The sequence below is a fragment of the Pinus tabuliformis genome, chromosome 7 (genome assembly GCF_031772625.1).
Source record: "Pinus tabuliformis cultivar Carrire ecotype Pingquan chromosome 7, CPIR1, whole genome shotgun sequence".
Lineage (NCBI taxonomy): Eukaryota > Viridiplantae > Streptophyta > Pinopsida > Pinales > Pinaceae > Pinus > Pinus tabuliformis.
The window spans coordinates 407,977,987-407,991,356 of NC_142293.1; positions in this window are offsets into that span (position 1 = coordinate 407,977,987).

The following is a 13,370-nucleotide window of genomic DNA, read 5'->3' on the forward strand; positions in this document are numbered from 1 at the left end:
AGTAGCAGATGTCTACTTTGCATTTGTTATGGCAAATTCAGTTCGAATGCTACTTATAAGTTTATGAAAAAAACAACAAAGAGATACACAAACAAACTAATTAGACATTCTCCCCAGTGGAGTCGCCATTTTGTTACCGGGAAAAGTGTCTATTTAGAACTGCTCTATCCCACTAAGGTGTGACAGCTGCCTTAGAAACAAATAGAGAAAACTACTTTTGTATCTCCTTTATGAACTATAGATAGAGAGGAACATCAAGAACCAACCTGTGTCTTGCGCTAATCTGTTGATCCAATCCCTCTCCTCTTTGACAGCTTCCAGCTACCTGCTCCCTTACTTGCCCAGCTTCACCAAGTACCTGTAAGATCACAGAAGAAGAAAACTATACAAAGACATGGATCTATATTCATAAATAACTTAGGATCAAATTTAAGTTAACCATACAAATGTAACAAGCATCAATGATACAAAAAACATGGAGGAGAAACTCAAATATTTTTTATTGATAAACAAGAAGATCCAGGAGGAGTTATAACCGATGATTCCTGACCCAGCATCAACCTCCCAGCAAAGAAGCCCCTCTTCACCTCCAACAAAGCATAGATCACCCAATTCTCTGATTTTTGTCTCAAAACCAACAACAATTCCTTACAATGTGCAAAATTCCAGCCTCAGGATCTCTGGGATGAGGGATCCATATATAGATATGTGCAAGGAGGATGAGTCAGCCTGTGATTTGATTAGTGTCTTCTCTCTGTTAGTTCTTGCTTCCACTTGGAGACTGAAGGCCTCTTACTCATCCTTGGTCAAATTCAGTGAGGCAAGTGTCACAGGAGAAGATTCTGGAAGCTTCCATTGTCTATCCACCTCGCGGAATGACACTGCCATTTGTCATTTCCCACCCAATGCACCCTCACAGTGTATTTAGGTGCATTGCAATGCACCTAGCTAGTGTATTTAGGTGCAATGCAACGCACCTAGCTAGTGGAGCAGCTAAAATGATCCTGTTTTGACTTATTCTGAGCAGTTTCAGGTGGAGAACTTCTGGGAGAAGCTGTAATTTGTTGACCTTGTTCCTTTAGGGGTTAGAACAACACTTTTAGGGACTTAGGAGCCCTTGGTTTATGGACATTTCATGCTTGGAGTTGTAAGGCACAAAAATGTCTATAACAGTGACCTCATCAATGCATTCACTAGTGTTAAATCCCATAACTAAAGATATCATATCCACTATAAGTCTTCCCAATTCTGTGAAGAATGTTTTTCCATAAGGGGGTGGGCCTTTAGGCTGATGTTTTTCTAACATGAAGGTCCAACGGAGGCGAATGAGTTCTGATCGTGGCATTTCAACAGCTTTTTCAAGTAAATATCCCATAGAAAGTGGAGTGAGGGCTTGACCAGGGGAAAAGTGCAACATTTCATTGATGGATGCAGCTATTATGGGGAATAAGACTGTTTGGCTTAGGGACATAACAACTCTCGGGTTAGGATCATAATTGGCACAACATTAGTTAATTATGTCAGGAAAAACATGAACTGAGGGAAGAAAGTACCTGGGAAGGTTGGATTCCCATATTCCTAGGATGTCTTATCCATTCAAGTAGTTGTTTTTGGCTTGGAAAAAGTCTTTCACGTGATTCTGATCAGTGGTCATGTCCTTTATTTGGAAATCTTTATCTGCAAGAGGCAGATAGTCTTGGTCCTTATGAGGGGCATTGATCGGTGTGATATTCAAAACAGTAGGGATTTCCATTTTTGGTTCTTGTGGATTCAAAAATGGAATTTGGGTTTTCTGTGAGAAAATAGGCCAAATAGTAGGTTTGGGAACTTATATGGGAAACACAGACTGAACTAGAACTGAATTTGGCCTTTTCTTGTGGAATTTTCAGTAGAAAACCAAAAATTATAGGGTTTCAATGAAAATTGGATAAATACCTATAATGGGGAAGTGAACAGTACAATGGAAGGCTTAATGACAAGTTCCAGAGTGCGTTGCTACAAATTTTTTGATCAGGTGGCGGTTGGAAAGCTTTAGCAGTTGACTGGGACATTTCATTGTATGGGAGCACAGTTGCAGCATATAATAGTGAAAATGATATTTGTTAATTTTATTTAACAAAGTCGAGGTTGGCGAGGTTTTTTATTTATCAGGTGTATGAGGTAAGCGGGAAAAGGCATTTTTGTCGTATGCGGAGGGCGGTAAGCGGTACGGGATCACACCGCTTTTGGATTTAGGCGGTATTCGACTGGAGGCTAGCGATTCCATGGATTGCCTGACGTGTGGCGAGGGTACGGTTTGAAAACCACCTGGTGATCACGCGTTAAAGCATGGTCACCAAGGGGGGAGTGATATCAGCGATGATCATTGGATGATCTGGACGAGATCGAACGGTGGACGGGAAGTGAGGTACAACGGAACTTTAACTGCGGCGGGCTTGATTTAATTAACAAGTTAATAAATCATATCGGGGTGATTGTGAATGGCGGGGAGGTTCTTAATTAACCTTAGGGGTTAATTAATCCCATTTTGTGGAGCGGGGAGATTAGGTTATTAATGAATCTTAGATTAATCCATTAATCCCTTTTTAACTGTGTTTATGGTTATAATTAACCGGGGCGGGGTATATAATAATTTGGGGTTTTTAGTATATAATTAAATAATACGGGAAAGGGTAAATAGGGTGGGATTTATATAATATAAGTCAGAGATTAATATGATAAATGAAATGAAAGCACTAAGTTAAAACATTTCGGGTATACATTTAAACTTAGGCTTAAAGTGGAAAAAGGGGTTTTTTAGGTGATATTGTGCATTGTTCCTAAGTAAAATAGGATTTTACTTAGGAAAAGACTTTATGAAATCAAATGAATGGTTTATGCATGATTCTAAGTACTTAGGCTTTTTAAATTATTGGGCCGAGGGTCCGGTCCCTCCAAAAGTCAGAGAAATGCTCTGAGCCCCTCCAATTTAGCAAATGCCTTAGTGCTTAGGGGAAATTAGTGAATAATTAGGGAAAATGAGAAGGGGAGTTAATCATTGTGACTTTGCTTTGCTTGTGATGTCTTCAATGTGATGCATGCCTTGGCCTTTCAATGAAAAATGAAAGATTAACACATTTAGAGACATTATTCATCACATGTATCATTCTGCAACATCATCTACCTACCTTGCCTACTTTAACCTAGCATTTTTTCTTTCTTTATTTGGGTGCACTTAGACTGGCAAACCCTTATCAAATCTTTCTTTTCTTTTACATGGCAAGCCTACCTAAGTCTGCACTTATTACATCCAAGGACTCAGATTACACTGTTGAGCTACTTTTTATTTACTCTACCTATCTACTTATTTGCCAGGATTACACTATTTGGTCAGATATTTATTCTCTATTTCTACGGCATGAAATTGAAAAATGAATGAGCCAAGTTTAAACAGTTTGACTCTTCATGTATTGTGGCATAAATAACAAGCTGCACACAATTGTTTATTACAGAAAATGAAAAAGTAGTGGCATTTAGACTTGCACACTTTCCTGGTCTTTTTTTGTTTGGGGTTCATTTCTTCTCATTTTTTGACCATTTTATTCTTTTTACCCTTTGATTTCTCTTTTAGGGTATACCCTCTTTACATTTTTTAATTTTTTTTATTTTTTGAAAATATGGAAAACCTTTGTAACAAGAAAATGTATGAACATATTACATAGTCCATTAAGTCAATTACGACATATGACACCTATTGGTATAGTGGCCTAATAGGTGCAACACAGACAAATGCCCTGAAAGTCTACTAACTCACTGTGAGGATCGTAGATCACCCATGTAGCAGAGGAAAAATTCTGAGTGCTACAGCAGGCACCATCAGTGAAACCAATGTAAGGTGTAGCAGACATCTGCAAAAGAAGTAAAAAGACAAAATAAGTGGCGATTACACCTACACACCAAGCTATACAAGCAAACTCACACTGAAAACACACGTATGTACAAATCAAATGCACGAGATTCATGCATAATATCTTTTTAGATAAAGACCATTTCAGGGCTTATCTAGATGATTCCCTTCGTAATCGATCAGCTCATAAGTGCCTTTTTGCAAAACACATTTCACAATGTATGGCCCATGCCACATAGGCTCAAATTTTCCTGCCCCCAGCTTATCATTTGCTTGATCATAGAGCAGGACTAGGTCTCCTTCAACAAAAGAATGGGGATGAACAGTTTGGTCGAAGTGGGTTTTCACTCTCTTCTTCTGTGCTTCAATGACTAGAGAGGCTAGTCGATGGGTCTCATCTAGTCGTTCTAGGTAGAGAAGACGTTCTTCTACTAGAGTAGTGTTGGGGAGCAATTCAACTGCTAATTTAAGTGAAGGGATTTCACATTCAATTGGAAGAGTCACCTCCATACTATAAACTAATTGGAATGGGGTGAATCTAGTGGCATCTTTCATGGAAATTAGGTACGCCCATAAGGAAAAAAACAACATCAGATGCTACTTGGACTTGTGCATGCCAATGGTGTGTTGAAGCATCATGACCAACACTTTGTTGACAGCTTCTACCTGGCCATTGGCCTGAGGATAATATGGTGTCGAACTATCATGCTGCAAGCCCAGCTAGGTTGTTAACTCAGTCATCATATGATTATGGAAATGAGAACCGTGATCAGTGATGATAGCCTGAGGGACTCCGAAACGTGAAATGACATGATTAAATAAAAATTGCACCATCTTCTTACCATAATTAGATAGTCTAGGCATCGCCTCAGCCCATTTCGTGAAATAATCAATGGAAACGATGATATAGCCATGCCCCCTAGCGGAGAGAGGTTTACAGGTCATATAATCAATGCCCCATTTGGTAAAAGGGCCGATGGTAATGATAGGGTGCAAAGGAGTAGGGGGCGCACGCATCTTCCATTGGTAGATTTGGCACGCATGACAAGAGTATACGGTTAGAATGCAATCTTGAAAATATATGGCCATAAATAACTATCATGGAGGATTTTTTGAGCAGTGGCATACCTGGACATATGACCTCCACAGGCGCTAGAGTGGCAGTCATTCAAGACTCGTTCTGCTTCCTCGAATGTCAAACAACGGTGTAGAACAGAGTCAGCATCAACCCGGTACAGGGTGTCCCCGATAATGCGATAGGGTTGAGAATGATGGCGAATACGTCACCAAGCATCTTTAGACAAATCAGAATGAGAGGAGGACGTCTGAAGGTAGACAATAATATCCCCGTACCATGGATCGAGAGGGTGTAGTTGCATATGGTAGGGAGCAGAGCAGCTCAGTGAAAATGAGGAATTTCTTAGACTTGGCTGTAGTGAACTCCAAGTCAAAATCTTGAAGGATGACAATCCATTTTGAGTATTTGTCCCCCAGTAACTAACGCAACAAGATGTACATCATTGGCTTGCAGTCAGAAATCACTATCATGGTGCGCAACAATATATAGTGATGGAAACATTGGACGGCATGAACGACAGCCAAGGCCAACTTCTCGACACAGGCATACCGAGTTTCCATATCAAGTAGTTTGCAGCTAAGATAGCAGACAACATGCTCAGTACCATCATCGTCGTTTTGGACCAAAACCATGCCGATAGTGGTATCGGCGGTGGCTAAATAAAGGGTATAGTCATGGTGATAATTAGGCGGATGTAACAACGGAGCAGAAACATGGAGTGCCTTGAGCTGCTCGAATGACTCTTGTGCAACGACATTCCCGTTTTAATAACCACGTATAGCCTTTAGCTACTTCAACATAGTTTGGAACAAAACGACATAAAAAAATTGCTTTACCCTACAAACTCTGTAATTGCTGCAAAGAAGCAGGGGGAGGAAGATTCAAGATAGCTTCAACCTTAAGGGGATCCAAGTGGATGCCTTCTTTGGAGATGAAAAACCCAAGAAGTCTACTGGATTCGACATAGAAGACACATTTATGCGGATTAAGGTGAATACGATAGTGTCGACAGCGAAGAAAGATTTCACGAAGGTGTTTTGGATGGTCCGGGTGCTTTGTTGAACGAGCCGGCAAGTCATCCAGGTAAGGCTGTACAATGTGCCGAATATCGTGGAACGCGTAAGACATTGCATGTTGGAAGGTGGTACCAGCGTTTTTCAAACCAAAAGGGAGTTTCTTATAGGCGAAAGTACCCCACGAACATATAAAGGCAGTCTTGTGTTGGTCTGCGGGCGATATATTGATCTAGTTGTAACTAGAGAAGCCATCCGTAAATGAATAAATCTCGCTCCCAACACACTCATCAATGATTTGGTCAATGAAAGGTGTGGGGAAATTAGCTTTGGGACAATCACGATTAATGTCGTGATAATCAACACATACCCTAATAGTTCCCTGCTTCTTGGTCACAGGGACAATATTAGAAACCCAATCTGTAAGCAGGAGAGGGTAAATAAAACCAACTTTAAGAAGCTTTTGAACTTCCGCTTTGATATATGCAGCCTTTCGGGGGTGCACAGGGCGTAAATGCTGTCGAACAAGTTTAGCACTCGGATACATAGGTATTTCATGCACCACGCTAGGATCAATACCGGGCATCTCTTCGTATAACCAAACAAAAACATCATGAAATTCTCGAAACAGAGTAGTATAAAGTTGAATCTCCTCAAGAGTACAAGTTACTCCGATGTGAATATGCTCGACAACCCCTGGATTAACAGAGATTTCAATAGGTTGAGTTCGTGTAATGTTCCCCATATTGCCTTTAGAGAAAACTTGACGGATTTGTATAGGCATCTGAAGGGGTTGGGAAGGGAGATAGGAAGCAAACTTCTCAAGCCCAGTAAGCATAGCCCCATGGGTAGGAAGAAACGTGGAACGATGGTGATGATCAGACCAAGGGGGTTCCTCATAAGACATAGTCTCGATAATCGCTTCATCAGAAGGAAAGATTTCTTGTAAGGGGTCCAAATAATCGCCATCTCCAAGCCAAGGCGATTGGACGTATGAGTCGAGAGCGCTACTTGAAGAAGTAGCTTCAAAAAATGAAGCCAATACAAAAACAATTTCGACGTAGTTGAGCTCAATAAGACTCAACGGCATAACATCACCCCAAGATTCTATTCGATCAGCAGGAGGAAGAACCCATGGATCAGAACGAACAGAAATCATATTGATGGGAGCAATGTTGGGAGGTGGGAGTGAAAAAACACCCATGAGGGCAGGATCTTTAAAAATTGCAACACCCGCACTCTCATACGGAACAGAGATATGCTCCACGCAAGGCACATTTCCATCGGAAGAAGATGAAGTGAAGAAGGACAGCTGGTCTATTATGACAATCTTCCCTTGATGGGGAAAACGAAAGACACGAAATAGAGATGAAGCCATGGCTCGCATGGCATAGGTCCAGCATCATCCTAAGAGGAGGTTGTAAGTCAAATTGGCATCAACAACTTTGACTTCAACTTCGACCGTCTTCCCTTTGAGAGTAATAGGCAAATGTGGGTGTATATCATAAGGATGAGAATCTCTCCCATCGAAGGCTTCCAAGGTATTGGGAGACTGGCTCAAGGTTGGAGAACCGATAGCCTTCCAATAAGCAACAAACATGATGCAAGTAGAAGCGCCTTCATCAATAACAGTATGGTGAATACTCTTAGAATTGATGATGAATTGAATAAGGAAGGCTATTTGGTGAGGCAGTCTCAGTACATGATTTTCCAGGTCAAAATTAATCAAATCCGAGTCAGACAGGTCAATTCCACTGATGGTCGATAGCAACGACATCCTCTGGGAGGGACAGCTATGGAGGACCTCCAATGCGGACATAGCTGAAGGAGCTTGGGCTAAGTCTTCAACAATGCTATAATGTTTAGCAGCACAAGCATTAGGGTTGTAAGAAGACTTCCAAAGTACTCCCTTAGGAGGAGGTTGAATAAGCATCTCAGTACTAGGTCGCTTGATATGGAGCGGGCCCAAACTGGATGGAGGAACACTAGAGGGGACTTCAGTTTCCTTCCCGACTGGTGAAGGATACTCTTTTGACCGTGTACTAATATGGACGGGAATTTTCCTAGCCATAAAAGCTTGAGAGCCGAAGGGAGAAGAGGATTGAGAAGGATCAGTGCCATTTGAGTCTGCCGCAAGGGAAAAGGTCCTTTGAGCAGAGCAGGAGTCCCAAGGTTTGCCCCCATTTATTTTCTCCAGACGGATTTGGCCTGCAAGGGTTTTGTCCGTAGGGATTTTGTCCATAGGGGTTATAGTTGTAACTAGACTGTTGACCCTAGATTTGACCCCCTGCATTCAACTGATTACCAACCTGACCCACAGGAGCAACATATGGTTGCTAGAAATTCTAATAAGGGTTAGCCTATGGTTGTTGGTAATTTTGGTATGGGGAAAATTGAGTTTGCCCTTGGGGCTGCTGGAAACCATAAGGTGGCTGGGCTCCAAATTGAGCCTAGGAGCCAGGCTGTATTTGATGAGTAGGTTGGGTTTGGGGCCCAAATTGAGTTTGAAGATTGGATTGGGTCTGGAGCGCGAGCTAGGGCTGAAAACCTGGTGGAACTTGAGAAGGAACGAGTGTTTGAGTGCTCGGTTGAGCAGGCCGAGATAGATGTCCTTGGGAGTACTGAGGCTGAGCCATCTAGCTAGAAGGTTGACCTGGTTGAGATTGAGGTTGACCCATTTGCCCAGAAGGTTGAGTTCGCTGGGTATTGGGTTGACTTTTCACAACTGAGGGTTGCCCTGACTGACCAGATGGTTGAGTAGACTGAACAATTAGTTGGCCTTGTTGGATTTGAGGCTGACCAATTTGTCCAGAAGGTTGACTAGGCTGGACAGTGGGTGGGCCCTGCTGAGGTTGACCGACTTGTCTAGAAGGGTGACCTTGCTGGATACCAGGTTGGACTTGTTGGATTTAAGGTTGTTCTGGATTACCAGAAGGTTGCCCGATGTATGTAAAAGATGAACCACTTAAGGCCTAAGGTTGTCCCTGGAAGGGTTGTCCTTATGGGTAGACAGGTTCCTCTGGATAAGGTTGTCCGTAATACGACTGGCCTTGATAGGGTGGTCCTTGAACATTTGAAGGTTGTGCTTGGCCACCATGATAAGTGGTGATACCCCAAGCAACAGATAATGGAACCGAGACCTCAACCGCATTTTGAGATGGCATAGGTCCGGGGTGATAAATATGAGCTCCTCGAGAATCATAATAATGAAATGGATTTTGTGAATCCAAATTCTGAAGAGCTTGGAAATATTGATCATATGCCCCCCCTGCCGGAATGGAACCAGAAGAAGGTAGGGAAGTCAAGGTAGGATTAACAACTCTAGATGTGGATGCTGATGGGCCACTACTTGTAAGACTAGGTGAAGGTCCAGCAGTAGTGGTCACAACTGAAGATGCAGTGACGACACTAACAATAAGGGCTGAAGAAGCCACACAAATGGTTGGAATAGTCGGAACCGATGTGACAGACACATTGTGAATTTGAGGCGTAAAAGGCTCCAAAGTCAGGGTGATGGTACGAGACCACATGGAACTCGTAAGGGGAGATCTAAAACCCATGATATCTACCAAAGAATTATAGCGTAAAGGCAATGTGACACCAAGAGGGGTGACACGGAAGGGTGAAGTTTCCAGTGGTATAGGGATTTCATCACTGGTCATGAAGGTTTCTTCACTCGAGATGGGGTTTGTCTCATCTATGTCAGAGGAATACATTGGGACCGAAACACAAGGAGGAGTAACAGGAATGTCTTCTTCGAAAGGCTCCCAAATGGGGTTCCAACGAATGTCATAAGACTCATCCTCTATAGTGCGAGAATTAAGCAGTTGAATACTTGGGATGACAGGAAGAGTATCACTAACAACCGGTACCTCGCAAGTGACAGAGGATGGAGACCCTTGGTCACTCAGAACAAGAGACGGGATCGGTGATTCCACCAGGATGATTTAAGTCAAAATCCTAGGAAAACTAATGAGTAAGGAAAGAACCCTACACAAACTAAAGCACAAACAAGACCTAACAAGGTAAATGTGAACGTGGACAGATAATTTTTAAGACACAGGAACAGAACTTGACCTTTTCATCTTTAAAGAGTTGAGAAAAGGATGAAAAGATGACTCTAGTCGCCTTCGAATATTTAATGATCCTGAAAGGACAAGTGCTCAGATGGACCCTTTCTTTTAGGGAGTCTGAAAAGGAACAAAAGTGACTACTCTGGAGAACTAGGCAAAAGGTTTACCAAACAATCTGTAAAACTGCATATAAACCTTAGCAATCATATGAAAACCAAGGACTTTCCGTACGGCAGTCAATATTCTCGAATGTTGTGTTCGGTATGTTACAGTTTGCAAGGTGGCAGACACAGCTTCCTAAGGATATAAGATGACAGCCTAGTGGGGTCTCCCAACATATACTTGATGGTACTCGGAGCGCAAATCCGTACTAGCAGCTATTGGATCACAGAAGGAGGAATCACCCAACCTTAAATGAAAACAATAGAGACTAGGCTTCATGACATCGGAGCATGTCTCTAGCCTAGACCTCTAAATAATGTGTGTTATGTTCCAATGCATTGTTAGGTTTATTCAGTTCATTTTAGAGTTGATCTTGAATTATGTTTCAATTTCCAGGCCTTACCGTATGTATATCAAAACCTAGGATGAAACTAGAATGAGCAAAGCATATTTCATTTCGACGAACTCCTACTTACAGAAGGGTAGAGAGATCATTCCCAAACCAAGATCAGGAAATACAGTCACTCAAGAGACATAATGTATAAACACATCAATCCCTACAGTGCATCGATGCTACTAATGAGAGATTTAAAATTTTCCTTCTAATTTTTCAAACATGAAAAACTTGGAATGCAAAATGCACTTTCACTTTCGCATACTAATGAATGCAATCTTTTGATTTTGACAGCTTTGAATTCTAAAGAAACAAATAAGCAAGCATGAAACAAATTGATCCAAACAATTGTAATCTGTGTCTGGCAGTGAAAAAATTGAATCAACACAAAAATTAGTCCAATAAATAACACTAAACACCAATCAGTAAGAAACAAATGATGGAAAAAAACCTCAAGCAAACTGACAGGAGGGTTGCAGATGAATCTTTGGACAGATAAGTAGCCAAGCCAAATAATTCAAAACTTGAAAAACCGGGTCACAAAGCCTAAAAATACAAGATTCACTTCAATGAAATGGAAGAATAAGCACCTTAACTAAAAGAAATTAAAACAAAATAACAGATAAGCGAAAGACAGAAAAGGATTAACCAGACTAATGAATTCAGGAGGCAGAATTGAGAAAAACAATTCTATAGGAATCGTCACGGGAATAATACCAACAACTAGTTCCGATCAGACACCGGTTGTAGCAACAGAGTGATGTCATCGCAAAAGTACACGTCTTTCATGCGATGGGCTGATTTCAGGAATTGTCACGACTGTGCGACAAGATTTAGTGACACATAGACTTCCAAAACAGAGACAACGTGACATCAGCGCAACTGTTTAAATTTTTTCAGCGACGAACTTAAAAACAATGAATGGTAAATGAAAACTCTTAAACAACGAGCAGTCTATCCTTACAAGAAATAAATGGATTTCCCAGATTGACCTAGGTAACCCAAAATACTAATGGTTCAATCCAAAAATCCAAAAGACACTAACTCAAAATCAAGCAAAAGCGAACAAGAGAAAAACAAAGGACGGACTCCCCAGTGGAGTTTCCAACTTGTGATGCAGAAAAGTGTTCCGTCTTCAGACAGAGACAACCCCTCTAGCCCTAGAGTGGTTCTAGTCATAGCAAAGACAAATCAACAATTTTTTTCCTCAAATAGTCATCGTTGGAGGCATACTTCAAACCGATGGTTGATGAAGTTCCGTTGCGCTGCTCCAGCTTCCGTTTCTTTCTCCTCAATGAGCAATCAACCTAAAACAACACAAGAAAACAATAAAGCACATAACCGAGAAACAACAATGATCTATTTACTCACAAAGTCAAGAAGTCATGAGCTACCAAGTAAATTACATACACGACATAGGGAAACACCATTGATTGTATTAATAATGAATCAAGAGAAAACTTACAACCAAGTCTTGACGTCGCAAGCCTTCTCAGAGGATCCAGCTAGTATGTTTCTCAAGCATTTACTCTCCAAGGATAAATCTCCCAACATACAATGTCTCTCTCTCACTCATAAGTTTTAACACAAAGTTAAGGGCACTCCACAACCTTCCACAAGCTATCAACAATCCCACAGTTGTTACACTCACACCAGCTATTTATCAAACTCAAAAGCACTAGTAGCACTACCCAACCAAACGAACTAGCAAATCATAACAAAGGTGAGTGCTTTAATAAGAGAAGGAGCCTCCATGAAATTTTGGAGGAAGAGTTCATCCTCAAGGAAGGTAGCACAAATGACGGAACTACCATACTAGAGGGGGAAGGGCGACCCAAACTATCCCAACAACCAGGTCTGGAGGCATCCAGAAGGCAGACTATTGAAACAAATTCACCCAATCTGGATTGTCACGAGCCGCAAGCTAATTCTCCGTGACGGCATCGCTAGGAGGAAATGCATGCAGCCCCATCGTCGCTAGATATAACTCATAACCTCGTGCCAGGTCTAGAAATCCAACCGTCATGGGAAACAGATGTACAGACGGAGTCGCGATGAGACCATTATGGACATGGGAAAGTGGCGTATATTAAGGTTTTACTCGTGACAAGGCAGAAACTTAGGGAATGAGGGTCATCGGAAGTAGCAAAGAGCATTTGCTTAATATCTTTACATCATTGGGAAGATATGAACATGTTTATTTGACACATGACACAACAGAAGGACTAAGATGAGGACAGTGACAAATTACTGTGTAACATGTAGTTAAAATATAGAGGAAAAAGAGGAAAACCGATCAAGGACCTATTTTAACTCCTCAGGATGAAATGATGAATGTGATATGGAAGTCAGAAGTCAATCCTTCTGAGGATTTAACTAAATTATCTTAGTATGTAGGGGCTTATACAACAACAACAATGGAAAAAGCCTCAGAGGTCAGTCAACTAATCAGGGATAAAGATAAAAGGATCACTCAGCCTGAGATTCAATCGGCAGAAGAACAACAAAAGATTAATCAACTGGAACATCAGTTAGTAGAAAAAACGAAACAAAATGAGAAACTTAAAGAAAAGTTGAATCTGGAGAAACAGAAAATTGATAAACAGGCTCTCCAGAAACAATAGAAGTTGTCTCAAGAACTAAGCAGCCTTCAGATAGCAATTCAGCAAGAAAAGAAGGCCAAGGATGATCAAATTGCACAAGTACAATTACAGATAAAAAAATACAAGGGTTATCCACAAGTTACTGAATTCAAAAAAGAAGC